The sequence below is a fragment of the Pelophylax lessonae genome (genome assembly GCF_965119305.1).
Source record: "Pelophylax lessonae genome assembly, chromosome: 3".
NCBI lineage: Eukaryota > Metazoa > Chordata > Amphibia > Anura > Ranidae > Pelophylax > Pelophylax lessonae.
The window spans coordinates 450,107,964-450,124,908 of record NC_138770.1 but is presented as its reverse complement, the minus strand read 5'-3'; the positions used below and the strand labels follow the sequence as shown (position 1 = coordinate 450,124,908).

Sequence of the window (16,945 nt, the reverse complement as noted above, 5' to 3'; positions counted from 1 at the left end):
CCCCCTGTGATATCATGGACCGCTGCATGCTGGGCTACCGACGTCACAGGGGATGAATCATCTTTTGTCAAGAAAGAGTACATATTCGCCAGCACACCAAGGATCTTCAATCACTGTCACTGTGTTTTTTATTGCAGAGACCACACCACAAAGACAAGTGCAACTTTTCAGAGTCACGCAGGACCCCTTCTTCAGGCATGTGCGTTGAACAGTTGCTAAGGATGCTGCAGCGGGCTTTTCGGCTGCTCCTTAGCAACCAGCTATATTCAGTATGTAAAAAGAGAAAAAAAAACAACGCAAGATGCATCAAAAGTGTGTGTTTAAAAACGCGCCAGAAAAATGCATCAAACGCAGCTGCATAGATGTGAACCTAGACTAAATTGAGAGCCAGTTCACACCACATTCAGTCCAATGCATCAAAAACGCATGGATTTTGGCATATGGCATAGGTCGCACCAGTGCGGTCAGTTCTAGTTTGTTCCAGTTCCAGAAAAAAGTACAACATGCTGCATTTTTTTCTGCACTGGACTATACTGGAACACAGTAACACACATCAAAAACGCACCAGAATGCACTGGAATGCAGCAAAAACGCACTTTAGTACAGTGATGAAAAAAACCTAAAGAAAAAACATTTGGAAAGCATCCAGAAATGCATCGAAAGCACACCGCACAGGCAGAAACGCATCTAGAACGCATTTGACGCACGTTTTTGTGGTGTGAACCAGCCCTGACAATATGATTGTATAATAAAAACTGGTTGATGTATGATAAATGGCACATCAAACAATGTTTTCGATCCCTTACTGGATGGTAAATCAATCGATGACAATATGTTTGTATATACAATCGTTCCTTGCATGGCCATCATTGCTTTTGAGTAAACTTTTTTTTCCAATTCAAATTCTTCACCACTTTCCCTTTGTCCACCATACCTATTGAACTGATCATGTTCCTTTTTTTTTCACATGCTCTAAATCAAGTTGGAACTAAGGGGGAAACTACGACTCTATTTTACTTCCTATATTTGTTTTTAACAATAACTATACAATGTAAAATCGGATATACTTGAGACTGTGTTTTTGCTTGTTTGTGAAGTGTTTTAATAAAGCTTTAAGGAAGAAAAAAAAATGTCCAGTGAGGAATGGATTGAGCATGTGCAGTGAAAGGTGTTGCTAAGGAGGAGCTATGTTGCCTGGTTACAGGCCACTACAATACACAGTCAGGACTGTCACAGCTTCTCATCACTGAAGAGGGAGGGTGAGAGTTGTATGTACAGGTAAGTGGAGGGATCTCAGGGAAGTCTGCTATTAGAGGGGATGTTGGATGCTTACTAACAGCACTAAACTTTATCTTTTGCCTTATAAAACAGAACTAAATCCTCTTATCCTTTACAGCCAATGAAGCTGCCATCTCAGCCTCTGTTTAATCTGCAGTGGCCATGGAGCAGCACCTCAGATCAGTTATGACACCAGCCATTTGATGGCTTGACAGTTCGGCTGAGAGCACAAGCAACTGTGACAGTTATCATCCACATCATGTAACTGCTTTCACAAGCAGTTAGGCTGGATTCACACTAATGGCACGTGATTCGCACTGCATTGCTGTGCACATCACATGTCTGTGCGATGCAAATCCAACCATGCAGCTTGTATGGCTTAAATCGCATCGGACCAAAATGGTGCAGTACTGGAATCGGATCGCATGGGCGTTCAGACCCATGCAATCCGATTCCCATCTGATTTCACAGTTCGCACTGCGATCTGCGAACCGATTTGGGGGTGTCAGTAAACTCACCTTGACACTCAGTGGTTCGCAGAGACCAGTGTGAACTGCCTGCGAGTCTGATGCAGAGGAATTGCTGTGGTTCCCGCAAAGCATCAGTGTAAACCCAGCCTTAAGGTCCTGTTCACACGTGTGCCTTTAACATGCGCTTTAGGTGCGGTGCGTTTAAATAAAAAAATCCAAATCCTGCTTGCGGCTTCTTTGATGCATTTTCATTGAAATGTGCGTTATATAGAGTTCAGTGGTAACACATCTAAGTGTCGGTTCACATTGGTGCGATGCGGGAACCCTGCAAATCCACTGCATCGCACCTGACTTGCAGGTAGTTCACACTGCCATATGTGAATTGCTGGGGGTGTCAATACAAAGTTAACGGCACCCCCAGATTAGTTTGCATATCACAGTGCAAACTGTCAGTTTGGACAGGAATTGAATCGCATTGGGTGTGAATACCAATGCGATCCAATTCTGGTGTGGATCAAAAAAAGGGTCCTGTGCGACTTTGGACCGAATGCGATGCAAATCCAGCCATATAATCTGTATGGCTGAATTTGCATCGAGCAGACATCGAATGCGGTTTGCATAGCAGTGCGGTGCGAATCAAATGCGATGTCTCACATCGCATATGTGTGAACCGGCACTCAGGCACATGTAAAACACACCTAAAGAGCAATGAACCTAAAACACACTGCGCAGATGTGATCCCAGCCTAAATCAGAGGGTTTAGTTCTGCTTTAGCCCTGGTTCACACTGATGCGATGCAGGAAACGCAGAAGATTCACTGTGTTTCCCCACATTGCATCGCACTAAATAGCAAACACATGGTGTCCATGTGATCTGCTGCGGGTTTCAATGTTTGATTAACGACACCTCAAAACAGATTGCAAAACGCAGTGCGATTGCCAAAATCGCACCGCATGGGTGTGAACACCTATGTGATTGCCAGAATTGCATCGCATGGGTGTGATCACCCTTGAGATGCGATTCAGGTGTGGAAAAAAAGTCCTGCACCATTTTGGTGCAGATTCGATGCGATTTGAGCCATACAATACGTATGGTTCAAATTGCACCACACAGAAATCACATGTGATGTATGCAGGAACTCGGTGCGATTCCTGTGTGGATCACATGTAGCGGTCTGAACACACTAGAGTGAACCCAGGCTAAAGCTGGCTATTTAGTAGAATTTCGTTTTAAAAAATTAGTTTTTAGAGCATTCCTTCAATTTTCTAATAGTAATGGGGTTCAAATCGACAATTTTTTTTTTTTTAATCTTAAGCCCTGTACACACGTACCGATCGTCGGCCGACCGATCGGCCGTCTTTTGTCCCCGGGCTGTCGTGTCCGCTGAAAAGTGCAAAAGACTGCACAAGAATTTTGTCCGCCGACTGCAGAAGTGATGTCATGTGATGGTTAACTTTCCGTGTGTTTTTTCTTTTCTGAGCATGCCCAGTCTTGCAAATCTGCTGTCTGTCAGCCGAATTCTGTACTGACTGGCGAACAATCGGCCGTTCTGGTGTCGGCATACAAAAATTTTAATGCTTGCACGACAGATTCTGTTCGGCCGAAAGTGCGCTGTCGGCTGTCGGAAGCATCATACTAGCAAGCCGAAAATCGGCCGATCGTTCGGCGGCCGAACAGTTTCGGCCGACAATCGGTACGTGTGTACGGGCCTTTAGTGATGGGGAAAATCAAAGATGGATGGAGAATAATACAATTCTGACTGTGAATGTGGTTTTCGTTTTGTGAAAAATTCTACTTATTGTATGTGAATCCCTGCAATTAAAAGTTGCATTAAAAAAATCGCCATGGCACTCAAACTAAATATTTCTGGGCTTTAAAAAAAAGTCCCAAGTCCATAACTGTCCTAATGAACATTTTTTCTCATTTTCCATACGAACGTGTGAGCTAAATCCTGGGCAGGCAGCTTTAGTGTCACCATACACGTTACAATCTGATTGTACAATTCTCCTACAATCAACTTTAGATTTACCAAAACTCTGTAATACGATCGACTTCTTATTCCATTTATTCAGCCTGTATCCAGTCAGGCAAGCCTTTGCACTACATAGCTGGTAGATCTAAAGTAGATTGTACAATCAGATTGTAATGTGTGTGGAGTGCACAAGTATTGGCTTTCTCCTTAAAACAGTAGATGATAGAAGTTTTGCTTTTCTTCATCATACTTGCGTTACCTGTAGTCACATGGCAGAGCAGACAACTTGCAAATATCTTTATTTTTCAAATATGGCTTTTTGGACACCGAAACGACTTTTGACCTAGGAAATAGATCATATAATCTATGCCATGGTTTATTCTCAGAGAAGGCATTGTAGAGGGGTCAGGATTATTGAAGAGAATCCTGCTATGACATGAAGTAAAGTATTCAAGAACTCAAATGGACATTTCATTCATCTTTATAAACCGCAGCGCATGCGACTCCTATGTAGTGCGTCTTAACAAGCTGTGCTGCATAAAAATGGAATGCGGCATGCAGTGCTTTCTTTCAGCACACATGCCCGCAGAAATGACCCAATAGGCAACAGAGCAGATTGTTATGTCATGCATTGGATCTGCACCGGGGCAAGGCTGTCCAACGCAGTCCCAATGTGCATCGGGGCAAATGGGCCATAGGCATTGAGGTTGGGTTCACATAGCTTTTTACATGTGTTACTGCAATGCATGTAACTAGTCTTTCTGCAACGCATGTATCTAGTCCCTACTGAATTGCACATATCTAATCCTTACTGCGACACATGTATCTAATTCCTACTGAATTGCACCTATCTAGTCCTTACTTTAACACATGTATCTAGTCCTTACTGAATTGCACATATCTAGTCCTTACTGCAACACATGCATCTATTCTTTACTGCAACGCATGTATCTTGTCCCTACTGAATTGCACATACCTAGTCCTTTTTGCAACACATGCATCTAGTCCTTACAGCAATGCATGTATCTAGTCCCTACTGCAACACATGCATTTAGTCCTTACTGCAATGCATGTATCTAGTCCCTGCTGAATTGCACATATCTAGTCCCTACTGCAACACGTGCATTTAGTCCTTACTGCAACGCATGTATCTAGTCCCTACTGAATTGCACCTATCTGGTTCTTTCTGCAACACATATATCTAGTCCTTACTGCAATGCATGTATCTAGTCCCTACTGAATTGCACATATATAGTCCCTACTGCAACACATGCATTTAGTCCTTACTGCAATGCATGAATCTAGTCCCTGCGGAATTGCACATATCTAGTCCTTTCTGCAACACATGCATCTAGTCCTTACAACAATGCATGTATCTAGTCCCTGCTGAAATGCACATATCTAGTCCCTACTGCAACACATGTATTTAGTCCTTACTGCAATGCATGTATTTAGTCCCTACTGAATAGCACCTATCTAGTCCTTTTTGCCACACATGTATCTAGTCCTTACTGCAACGCATGCATCTAGTCCCTACTAAAAAATTAAATAAACAACTGCGCTAAACCAACCAAATAAATGTGAAGCTGCAACTTCAAGTGTGACTGTCACCTTAAAAGAAATATATATATATAAGTTGCGCTATAAAGTGAAAAACATATGTGATTATGTAATAAAGTCCAAAATAAAGTCCATATAGGTAAACAGCACGTCTGACGAAATATTCTGTACAGGTACCGCTTACCAAAGGTAAATAGTATATAGGCCCAATGTACTTCAAAGGATCCACAGGAACCAGATATCAATCGGACTCCGTATTTCTAGATGGATCTCCTCAGTGTTGGGTATTCATGTGGAATAAAATGAAAGACGCCATAGCGTAAAACCACAATAAATGAAATAAACACCCCGAGTGATTGGAATGTCAGGAAAGTGCTAAAGTAGTGTAGATAGAAGACACAACACCTCCAATCTTGTGAAAATACTCCTTACCAGAGTAATAAAACTTGTGCAGTGAAAGCAGAAAGAGACCTCCCCCAGTAGGACTGCAGCTTACCAAAAGCAAACCATATTATGCATATAGGTCCCAATCGTGTCACCAAAGAGAGCTGACATATATATGCCCTTACCAGCTCCAGAAATTGAAAGGCAGAAAAGATCCAGAATTCGACTGAGTACTTCAACTGATGGCACAGCTCCAGATATATGTCAAAAGCACTCCAGATCAGATCAAACACCTCCAATGGGAACGCTAGTAGAGGCTCAGCATACAGGAGGTATCATCAACCCCGATAAACTTCCCTCAGGCCAAAATTCGGGAGCCACCCAGTCCAGCTCAGACACTTCCGAATAAGGCGGAATATGCATAATATGGTTTGCTTTTGGTAAGCTGCAGTCCTACTGGGGGAGGTCTCTTTCTGCTTTCTCTGCACAAGTTTTATTACTCTGGTAAGGAGTATTTTCACAAGATTGGAGGTGTTGTGTCTTCTATCTACACTACTTTAGCACTTTCCTGACATTCCAATCACTCGGGGTGTTTATTTAATTTATTGTGGTTTTACGCTATGGCGTCTTTCATTTTATTCCACATGAATACCCAACACTGAGGAGATCCATCTAGAAATACGGAGTCCGATTGATATCTGGTTCCTGTGGATCCTTTGAAGTATATTGGGCCTATATACTATTTACCTTTGGTAAGCGGTACCTGTACAGAATATTTCGTCAGACGTGCTGTTTACCTATATGGACTTTATTTTGGACTTTATTACATAATCACATATGTTTTTCACTTTATAGCGCAACTTATATATATATATCTAGTCCCTACTGAATTGCACCTATCTAGTCCTTCCTGCAATGCATGTAACTAGTCCCTGCTCATTTGCACATATCCAGTCCTTTTTGCAACACATGCATCTAGTGCTTACTGCAACACATGTATCTGGTCCCTGCTGAATTGCACCTATCTAGTCCTTTCTGCAACACATGAATAAACTCCTTACTGCAATGCATGTATCTAGTCCCTACTGAATTGCACATATCTAGCCCTTTCTGCAACATATGCATCTAGTTCGTATTGCAACACATGTATCTAGTCCCTATTGAATTGCACCTATCTAGTCCTTACTGCAACACATACACCTAGTCCTTACTGCAACGCATGTATCTAGTCTGTACTGAATTGCACCTTTCTAGTCCTTACTGCAACGCATGTATCTAGTCCCTAATGAAACATATGTAACTAGTCCTTACTGCAACGCATGTATCTAGTCCCTAATGAAACATATGTAACTAGTCCTTTCTGCAATGCATGTATCTAGTACCTTCTGTGTTGCACATGTAGCAAGGTTTCCAGGCCTGTGGCCTGATGTGGGTCTGCCATTAGTACTGGAATCCTCTCCAGCCCATGTGAGCTGAGTCCCCTGGTGTGACAATTGGAACAGTGACAACTCCGGCATCGTTGTTTGTGTTTTTTATCATGAATTAAGGGGATGGGAGAAGGGAATGAGTGGGAGACTCCTCTCGACTTGAACTAAATTACAATTAGGACTTTGATCCTGGAAAAAGGCCTGTTGGCGCTTCCTTGACGCTAGCCAGCGCCAACCAACGCTCACTGATTCTGAGAAAACTCTACAACAGAGGAAGTGTTGAATCCGCGACCTATAGTCCAGTAGATCCAAGACTGAGAACTGTAGAACTCCTGACACTACTTCACTGTGTAAGTCTTTGAATACTTTTCCCCCGCCTGGCACAGCTTGAGGTAGTATTTTGTAGAACTCCAAATGGCTAACACTGTAACTGGCACATGCAATACAATTCAGGGCCCAGACTGCAGGTGCCCCCTTTTCTCCTTCAACTCTTCAGGGTCCACTGACTATGTACCCCTTTACACTTCAGGGTCCTCAACCTAGGTACCCCCTTTGCAGCTAGCTGACCTTGGGTCCCCAAACCTCTTCCGGAGTGGTCCCCTCTGACACTAGGCAGACCCCCAGGGGCAATCCTCAGTACTCACGACCTGTGTAGGCTTTCCTGGAACTGGACCCCTCTCTCTCTCCACAGGCTCTCGGCACACCGGATCCCCCTTAGCTCAACTTCAGCCCTCTCTGGATTCTCAGGCGTCACCCTAAGACATCCACCTTCCTCAAACAGGAGGAGAGGCAGTCGCACTCTCTTCCTGGGACTCTGCTCCCGACAAAGACACCGTGCCACACACTTCCCCCAAATGTATACCCACTCCCAGAATCCCTTGCAGCGTAATATGCCTTCTGGGGTAGTTACAAGCTGGGATGTGTCCCCTGATTGGGCTTCCCACACTGCCCTATGAGAAGCCTCTCACAGGAGTCAGTGGGGATACTTCTCCCCTTAGCAGGCACACCTAGAAACCATGACACCCTGCCTAGATGAATCACAGCCCTGCTGTTAGGCAGACAAGGCCCACTATAGTTTTACCTAGCACCTATTTGTAGGGTGCTACACCCACCCCACACCAAAATGAGTCAGGTCCCTCTGACTCTGAGGCAGCCGCCTCCTATCAAGACTCTGCCATAAAAATCAGGAGTATCCCACAAACCTGGAAAGGGGGAAAAGGGAAAAACAAATTTACAGAATAAATTAGCGTGAAAAAATATATCTTTACAATTTGCTGTACATGTATATACACATTTTAAGGTGCATGAAAACTGAAGCACCCCCCACCAAACAAACTAATTTGGTGGGGAACAATCAAGAAACAGGCACTATAACATCCTGACTGTCTAGCTCTAAGGTGGTCCAACCTGTATAGAGAAAAGGAAGCAAAAGTTAGTCAATCTCATCACATCACACATGGAAATCACATCACATTTCTATATAACTTACAGTTGAATAGAAAGACCCTCCTTCAAAATTGCAAGGGCGACCTTTCCATTCCCTCCCTGACTGCCTCTGCCAACCAGTGTCTTGACACGCTAGGGTCCTCCTTTAACTTGGAAGAGCTGATCCCCCTCACACTAGCTTTCTAAACAGAGTCCTCTTTATTGAAGTGAAACACAGCGCCTCCTGTTGTCTCTTTGAGCACTTCAGTAAGGAAATAGGGCAGGCCACAGTCTCTCATGACCCACAGTCCTGCTGAGTCAGGGAAACATCACAGGGGTCCAGCCGGGCACCCCACACCAAAACTCTTGGCCCTCACGAACTTTGCAACAATTTCTTCTTCTGTGTAGACTGTGGGTGAAATCTCACACAGCAATTTGTAATCCACAACAGATCCCGACCCGATGGTCTAAGAAGGTCTAACAATACAGCACTTGACTTTCCCAAAGACTCTGGCCCAATGGCCCAAGGGGTCTGTTTCACTTTAACAGATGCAACTTGAATTTAGCACTCTATTGTTGTATGAACAAAAGATTTCCTTGGTCAGTTGTGGTAGCCGGTCGGCCACACAAATTTTTCTTGTTAAGTCTCTCCTTCCTCCTTTTAGCCACTGATGAATTTATTTTCTCTTAGATATAGTATAGTACTCCGGATGAGGTATTTAAACATATTCCCCATTTTTGACCCGGATGGACCAGGCTTGTCTGGAGCCATCTGGGCGACGGACTTCCACCCGATCTATGTAGATGGAGCGTCCATAGTACCAGTGTACCTTGAATATTTTAAATTTCTCCTTCAATCCTCCTTCCGGAGAATCTCGGTACCTCTTAGGAACAAAGAGATAGTCCCAGATAAGTTCATCGCACCACCAGTCTCTATATTTTTCCACTAATAACATGACCTCCCTTGGGGCGTATGGGTAGTCATAGCCATACTCCAAGGCAACTTTCTTTTGCATCCACCTCTGTATTCTTGACAGTTTGGGGAGGGTTTTCCGGTTACCTCTCCCTGGTGGAGAAAATGGGGTATGCACTCTTTGGATCATCTCCTCGTAGGCGGTGTTCTGATACCTGGCCTGAGCGATGTTTCCTGGTGGGGTGAAGTCTGGGACCCTTGTAACATAGGCCTCACAGAACCCCAATCGCTGAGCCAGTTTCCCCCTCTCAATAGCCTCCTTGGCTTCCTGGTCTAGGGGTGCAACAACTTCGGAACCTGGGGAGCTGCTTCCAGTCTCCGATCCCCACTCCCATTCAGTCTCCTCAATGGATCCCCAGTCATCTATACCTTCTTCCACAAAACCATGCTTCAGATAGAAGGATGGGGAGTCCACACGAACAAGGCAATTCTCACCCTCACTGTTGACGGGGGAGGAAGACATCTGGGCAACTTTTGTCTGGACAGGCTGGGGAATACTTGATGGCCCTGACTGACCGTACTTCGGACCAGGCCCCTACTGTCTGAGTGGCCACAAATCGCCTCCCTAGGAGGCTCTGCGACCGACCCCCCCCCCTCCTGCAGACTGGAAGCCCACCAACTGCAGGCAGGGCCTCCATCTGCATCATCAGCCTGAAGATGCCTCTCTCTTTGCTCCGCGGAGGAACTTTGATTCGCTTCCCCGTCATCTCCTGCGTGAGGCCTGTCTCCCACATAACTGCAAGCTTCTTGGGATGGCCCTGATGGCTTCTTGGTAGACAGGGCCCACTATAGTTTTACCTAGCACCTATTTGTAGGGTGCTACACACATACAACGCAACGCATGCATCGAGTCCTTCCTGCAACGTATGTATCTAGTACCTACTGCAATACAAGTATCTAGTCCTTACTGCATTGCTTACTGAAACACATGTTTGTAGTCCCCACTGCAATGCATGTATCCAGTCCCTACTGCCAAGTACAGTATGTATCTAGCCCCTAATGCAAGGCATGTATCTAGTGCTTACTGCTATGCGTGTGTCCAGTCCTTACTGCAATTTATGTCTCTAGTCTTTACTGCAATGCAAGTATCTAGTCCTTACTGGAACGCATGTGCTATGTTGAAGTGAACGTATAGACAATTTTTTTCAATTTCAGTTTTGGATTGATTTGAAAAGAATGAGATACTCTGTCAGTTTTTATTTTCATTTTTGTGTCCATACCCATTGGGAAAATTCGGACCTCTACTTGTCCTGGTGTCAGGGGAAGGTGATGGGAAATCTGAAATTGTAGTGTTGTCACCAGAGCAAAAAGTGAGGGAAAATACTGTAATTGAGACACCTTTTTAAGATGGTTATTCTGTTCACTTTAGGGTTAATGTACAAGAGCACTGAGTACACCATGAAAAATAAGCTGGGACTGACGGGAGGGCCGCCTGTGCAAATTAACTTACGCTTGTCCCTGCACATCCAAGTGTTTACTTGCATACAAGGATTAATGTGTGGCCCTGGATGCAGACAGTTCAGGACCGCTCACCTGTCCCTCTACACATGTCCAGATGGATCTGTGGTACCCAGCACACACCTACAATCTGTCATTGACTGAAATCTCTGCAGTGGATCTCTTCTTACTAAGAAGTATTTATTTACTATGATCCTCAGCGCCATCTAGTGGCCATAATGCAGTATTTTTCTAATTTATGAATGACTCTATCTTTACTACTACCCCTAATTGAAGAGCTGTTGACCAGATTTTGCCTCATTCTCACAACAGCTGGTGGGTTTGCCCAGAAGAACTACACGTGCAGTTTCACTGGACAAATAGCTACGCACATTTTTTTTATATAAATACACCCCTTAAAGTTGAGACCTTGATCAAAGGGTATAGTAAAAATGTACATATTAGGTAACTTGTTTTTTATTAGTTTTTTAGTTCGAGGAAGTGGTGTAACATCCATACTGATATGTCAGTAAATTGGTGATGTGCAAGGAGACTGACAGGGGTGAGCAGAAGGGTAGTTAGTTAACCACTTCCGGACCGCCCACCGCATATATACTGCGGCAGGTCGGCCCGGCTGCGCAAAATCACAAATAGGTACCTGATTTTGTGAGAGGTTCTCGGGGGCGCGATCAGACACAGCCGGAGCCAATCAGTGGGCCAATCAGCAAGCCACCCGCAATCGTGCAGGGGGATGACAAAACGGCCGGCTGCTTATGTAAACAAGGCAGATGGCTGTTCTGTCACAGCGGCAGAGAGAGATCTGTGTTTCAGCTAAGACAGTTCTCACTTTTCCTTTAGCACACGGGTGTCAAACACAAGGCCCGCGGGCCGAATGCGCCCCCCCAGGCCATTTCATGTGGCCCTCGAACCTCTCCCGCAGCTGCGGCACCTCCCTTGTCCCAGTAGTCGGCAGCAGAGAGGTGAGAACTCCTTTGCAAGATCCAGCACTTCTCTGTGCAGCTGCAGAAAGGCTTGTCTTTTCCCAACCCCCCCCCCCCCTTCTCAGCAGTCAGCATAGAGAAGGGGAGAACTCCTCCTACAAATTCTGCACCTCTCTGTGCAGCTGCAACACCACCTTGCCTCTGCCTCCCCTGGTCTCAGCATTCAGCAGACTCTGGAAGCTGACTCCAGCCCTTCTGGTTCTCCTCCAGACCCTGCACTTCTTCCCAGATCCACCCGCATCTTCTTCCTGGCAGCAGCACAAGGTAAGGGGGTACATAGTAATGTAAGGAAGGGTGAGTGACTCTTGACTTCTGATTGTGGTTGAGCTCTTGACATCTCATGTAAGGGTGTAAGGGGCCGTAGGGTGCTCTGGACATCTAATCTTGCAGATACAGCTGGCCCATTGAGGGCAACCATAATGCTGATGCGGCCCGCAATGAAAATGAGTTTGACACCCCTGCTCTAGCACATCCCCCACACACTTATAAAGCACTCCCTAGGAGCACACTTGATCCCTTGATCACCCCTAGTGTTAACCCCTTCCCTGCCAGTGTCATTTATACAGTAGCAGTGCGTTTTTTTTTTTCAGCATTGATCACTGAATTGGTGTCACTGGTCCCCAAAAAGTGTCACTTTGTGTCAGATTTTTCCCCTGCAATGTCGCAGTCCCGCTAAAAATCATTGATCACTGCAGTTACTAGTAATTATTATTATTCGTTTGTAAATAAGTGATATGCAAGGAGACTAACAGGGGAGAGCAGAAGGGTAGAGAGTTAAATTTGGGAGTTGTCAGTTAGTACATGTCAGTTAGTGATATGGCAGTTAGTAAATTTGTTAGTAAATGAGTGATATGCAAGGAGACTGACAGGGGTGAGCAGAACGGTAGAGAGTTACATTTGTGAGCGGTTAGTTACTACATGTCAGTTAGTGATAGGGCAGTTAGTAAATTAGTTAGTAGATAAATGATGTGTAAGGAGGCTGACGGGGTGAACAGAAGGGTAGAGAGCTAAATTTGGACGTTGTCAGCAAAGAAATTATATTGGAAGCAGTGGGAGGCTATAATCTGACCCAGGAAGGAGGTGTAGATTAAGACTAGAAGAGGTCCAAGGATGGAACCTTGGGGGACCCATACGGAAAAAAGGAAAAGTATTTGATTTTTAGGTGATTTTGAAGGTGCAGTGAGATGGGTAAAAGGAGACACAGACAATAGCAGAGCCATGGAGGCCAACAAATGGAAGTTTTCTTTTTTTTAAGAAGAGTGGCTGGTCAACTGTATTAAAAGCAACAGAGTGGTCTTAGAGGAAGAGTACAGAGTAGTGACCATTTATTTTAACATTTACATAGTTACATAGTAGGTGAGGTTGAATAAAGACAATAGTCCATCCAGTTCAACCTGTGTAGGTGTGTGTGGCTGTACTCATCTCACATACCCCTGAATGTTCTGATCCTTGAGATGTAAGTCTAAGAGTCTTTTGAAAGCCACCATACTACCCGCAGAAACCACCTCTTGTGGTAGAAAATTCCACAATCTTGTAGCCCTAACAGTAAAGAACCCCCCACGTTGCCTGTGGTTAAAACGCTTCTCCTCTAATCGCATTGTATGCCCTCGAGTCCTCATGCAATCCCTTCGAATGAACAGCTTTTTTTCTAAGCTGGGATCCCCATTAAGATATTTATAAATTGCTATCATGTCCCCCCTCAGACGTCTCTTCTCCAGGGAGAATAAATCGAGCGATTGTAGACGCTCTTCATAGTCAAGGTCCTCCAATCCCCTAATTAGTTTAGTTGCTCTTCTCTGGACTCTCTCCAGCTCCAACACATCCCTCCTGAGGACTGGCGACCAGAACTGGACAGAATACTCCAGATGTGGTCGGACCAGAGTTTTATAAAGTGGAAGGATTATAGTCTTATCTCTGGAATACATCCCTTTCTTTATGCATGCTAATATTCTGCTGGCTTTGGCAGCTGCCGCTTGACATTGCATGCTGTTGCCTAATCTATCATCAACCAAGACTCCCAGATCCTTCTCCATTTTTGATTCCCCCAAGGGTTCCCCTCCTAACGTGTATTGTGCTTTTATGTTTTTAGTCCCCAAGTGCAAAACCTTACACTTCTCCACGTTAAACCTCATTTGCCATGTCGTTGCCCACTCTGTAATTTTGTCCAGGTCATTCTGTAGGATATCTGCTTCATGCTGTGCAGTTATTGCCCTGGCCAATTTTGTGTCATCTGCAAAAACTGATAACGCACTACTGATCCCGTCCTCAATGCTGTTTATGAATAAATTGAACAAGGTTGGTCCCAGGACTGAGCCCTGGGGCACCCCGCTTACAACCTCAGACCAGTCTGAGTATGCGCTGTTTATTACCACCCTTTGGACACGCCCTTTAAGCCAATTCCGTATCCAAGAGCAAACTCTGCTGTCGATACCTGCAGACCTTATTTTATAAATTAAGCGCTTGTGGGGAACTGTATCAAACGCCTTAGCGAAATCCAAGTACACCACATCCACTGGTCTCCCCCTATCTAGCTCACAGCTTACCTCCTCGTAGAATGCTAAGAGATTGGTTTGACAAGAACGCCCATTTGTAAACCCGTGCTGATTACTACTGATGATGTTGTTGTCTTTAGCAAACTCTACGATATAGTCCCTTATCATCCCCTCCAGAAGTTTACATACTATTGATGTCAAACTGACAGGCCTATAATTTCCCGGGATATGCCTCTGGCCCTTTTTGAATATCGGAATCACGTTAGCTTTCTTCCAATCCCCTGGTACATCTCCTGTCCTAATACTGTCAGCAAAGATCAGGAACAGTGGTCTGGATATAACCTTACTGAGTTCCTTGAGTACTCTCGGATGTACGCCATCCGGGCCTGGTGATTTGTTTGTGTTAAGTTTATCAAGCCTTTCCCTGATTTCACCCTCTGTTAGCCATAGTGGCAAGTCCTGTGTATTACTACTAACCATACAGTCATGGTCGGTGTACCCCTCCGTTTCCTGTGTAAAGACTGACGAGAAAAAAGCATTCAACACGGTTGCTTTTTCAGTGTCCTCTGTAACCATCCCCCCATCATCGCTAATTATGTGTGCAATATGCTCTGCCCTAGTTTTTTTGCTGTTGATATATTTAAAGAATTTCTTTGGGTTTTTTTTACTATCCTCCGCTATTTGTCTCTCAAAGTTGATTTTAGCCATTTTGATTTCGTGTTTACTTTTCTTATTTGCCTCCTTGTATTGCTGGAAGGCCAATACTGTGCCCTCTGATTTATATTTCTTGAAGGCCAATTTTTTTCCCCTAATAAGTTTTTTAACGCTACGGTTTAGCCAGCCAGGTTTGACTTTGTCTCTTCTAAATTTATTTCCCATAGGAATGCACTGCAAGATGCCTTTGCCTAATATGTTCCTAAAGCATTCCCATTTTTCCTCTGTGGTCAGGGATCCCAGGGTTTGGTCCCAGTTTACCCTTTCCATCAATGAGTACAATTTTGGAAAGTTTGCCCTTCTGAAGTTTAGGGTTCTTATGTTCCCCACTTGCCTTGTTATATTGTTATTTATACTAAATGTGATCATCCTGTGATCGCTAGAGCCCAGGTTGTCCTGAACTACTACCTCCGAGATTATGTCTGGGTCATTAGTGATCAATAGATCCAGGACTGCATTTTCTCTAGTCGGAGAATCCACCAACTGTGACATGTAATTATCCAGTAAGGTTTCTGTGAATAGACGGGCCTTCTGAGAGTGTGCAGTCCCCTCATCCCAGTCAATGTCAGGATAATTGAAGTCCCCCAATATGATGACTGATCCCAATTTTGCCACTTTACTCATTAGTGCTAAGAATTCCAGCTCTACCTCCTCCCCTTGGTTAGGTGGCCTATAGCAAACCCCCACAATTACTTTCCCCTTTTCTCCTTCCCTATGGAGTTCAACCCACACAGATTCTAACTCCATACTCATCCCTTCTGTAATGTCACTCCTTTCTATCACCTTTATATTGTTATATATCATAGGTAAAAAGGCGCTGGTAATCTTAATATATCACGTGTTATAAAAATTAATAGGTGATTTAAAGTGTAATATATGTGATTAAAAATTGCTAAAAATATATATATGATCTACTATTGGTGCAATTAGCAAAGAAAAGTGCATACCAGTGCAATTTCAATTCAGAAGTGTTTGTGCTTCTCAAAGTAAATTAATCCACAAAGGTGTGGATCAGTGAACCAATAAATAGATATATAAAGAATTCCATACAAAAATCACATAAGAATATATAAAAATATAAATATATAAATGTGCTCCAAGTAGTGTTTAAAAGTCCAGGCAATAGCATGCAATCAAAATTGTGCTTGGTGGATTCTTATTAATCCCTTCACAGTGCTCCAGGTGCTGGGATGTGACAACCGTCAATTAAGAAGTGCTTGTGCTTCTCAAAGTAAATTAATCCACAAAGGTGTGGATCAGTGAACCAATAAATAAATATATAAAGAATTCCATACAAAAATCACATAAGGATATATAAAAAAATCACATAAGAATATATAAAAAAGTATAAATATATAAATGTGCTCCAAGTAGTGTTTAAAAGTCCAAGCAATAGCATGCAATCAAAATTGTGCTTGGTGAATTCTTATTAATCCATTCACAGTGCTCCAGGTGCTGGGATGTGACAACCGTGGCCTCTTACCAGCTAGCAGCAGGTCACAAGGACCCCCAACGCCTGTGATCCCTTTATTGGGTGGATCAGACCTCTCCTCGATTGCTTGGATCTCTGGCTCCTATATTACTCGAGTTGGGCCATGTAGTCCCCCCATACACATAAAGATATAGAAGAACAAATAGCCTCCAATAGTGAAATACTGTTTTATTCTCCAAAAAACATACACTATAAGGTGACAATTAGCCTCTTACTATTTGTTGTGCCCTCCTGGCACTGGGCAATTCGGCAGTACAAAATCGTTTTTTTGGGTCTTAGGAAGATATTCTCCGGGGATCTGCAGCACCCTGTATCTCCTT

The 16,945-nt window shown here is 44.0% G+C and overlaps 1 protein-coding gene across 1 annotated transcript in view; it reads left to right on the top strand.

The window, feature by feature from the left end:
• Positions 1 to 1,174: 1,174 nt before the first annotated feature.
• Positions 1,175 to 16,945, top strand: part of RSPH3 (radial spoke head 3) — a 138,922-nt gene continuing 123,151 nt past the window's right edge. Inside the window, exon 1 of the mRNA XM_082252061.1 lies at positions 1,175 to 1,278. The gene's annotated coding sequence lies outside the window, so the exon portion shown is untranslated. The remainder of the gene's footprint in view (positions 1,279 to 16,945) is intronic.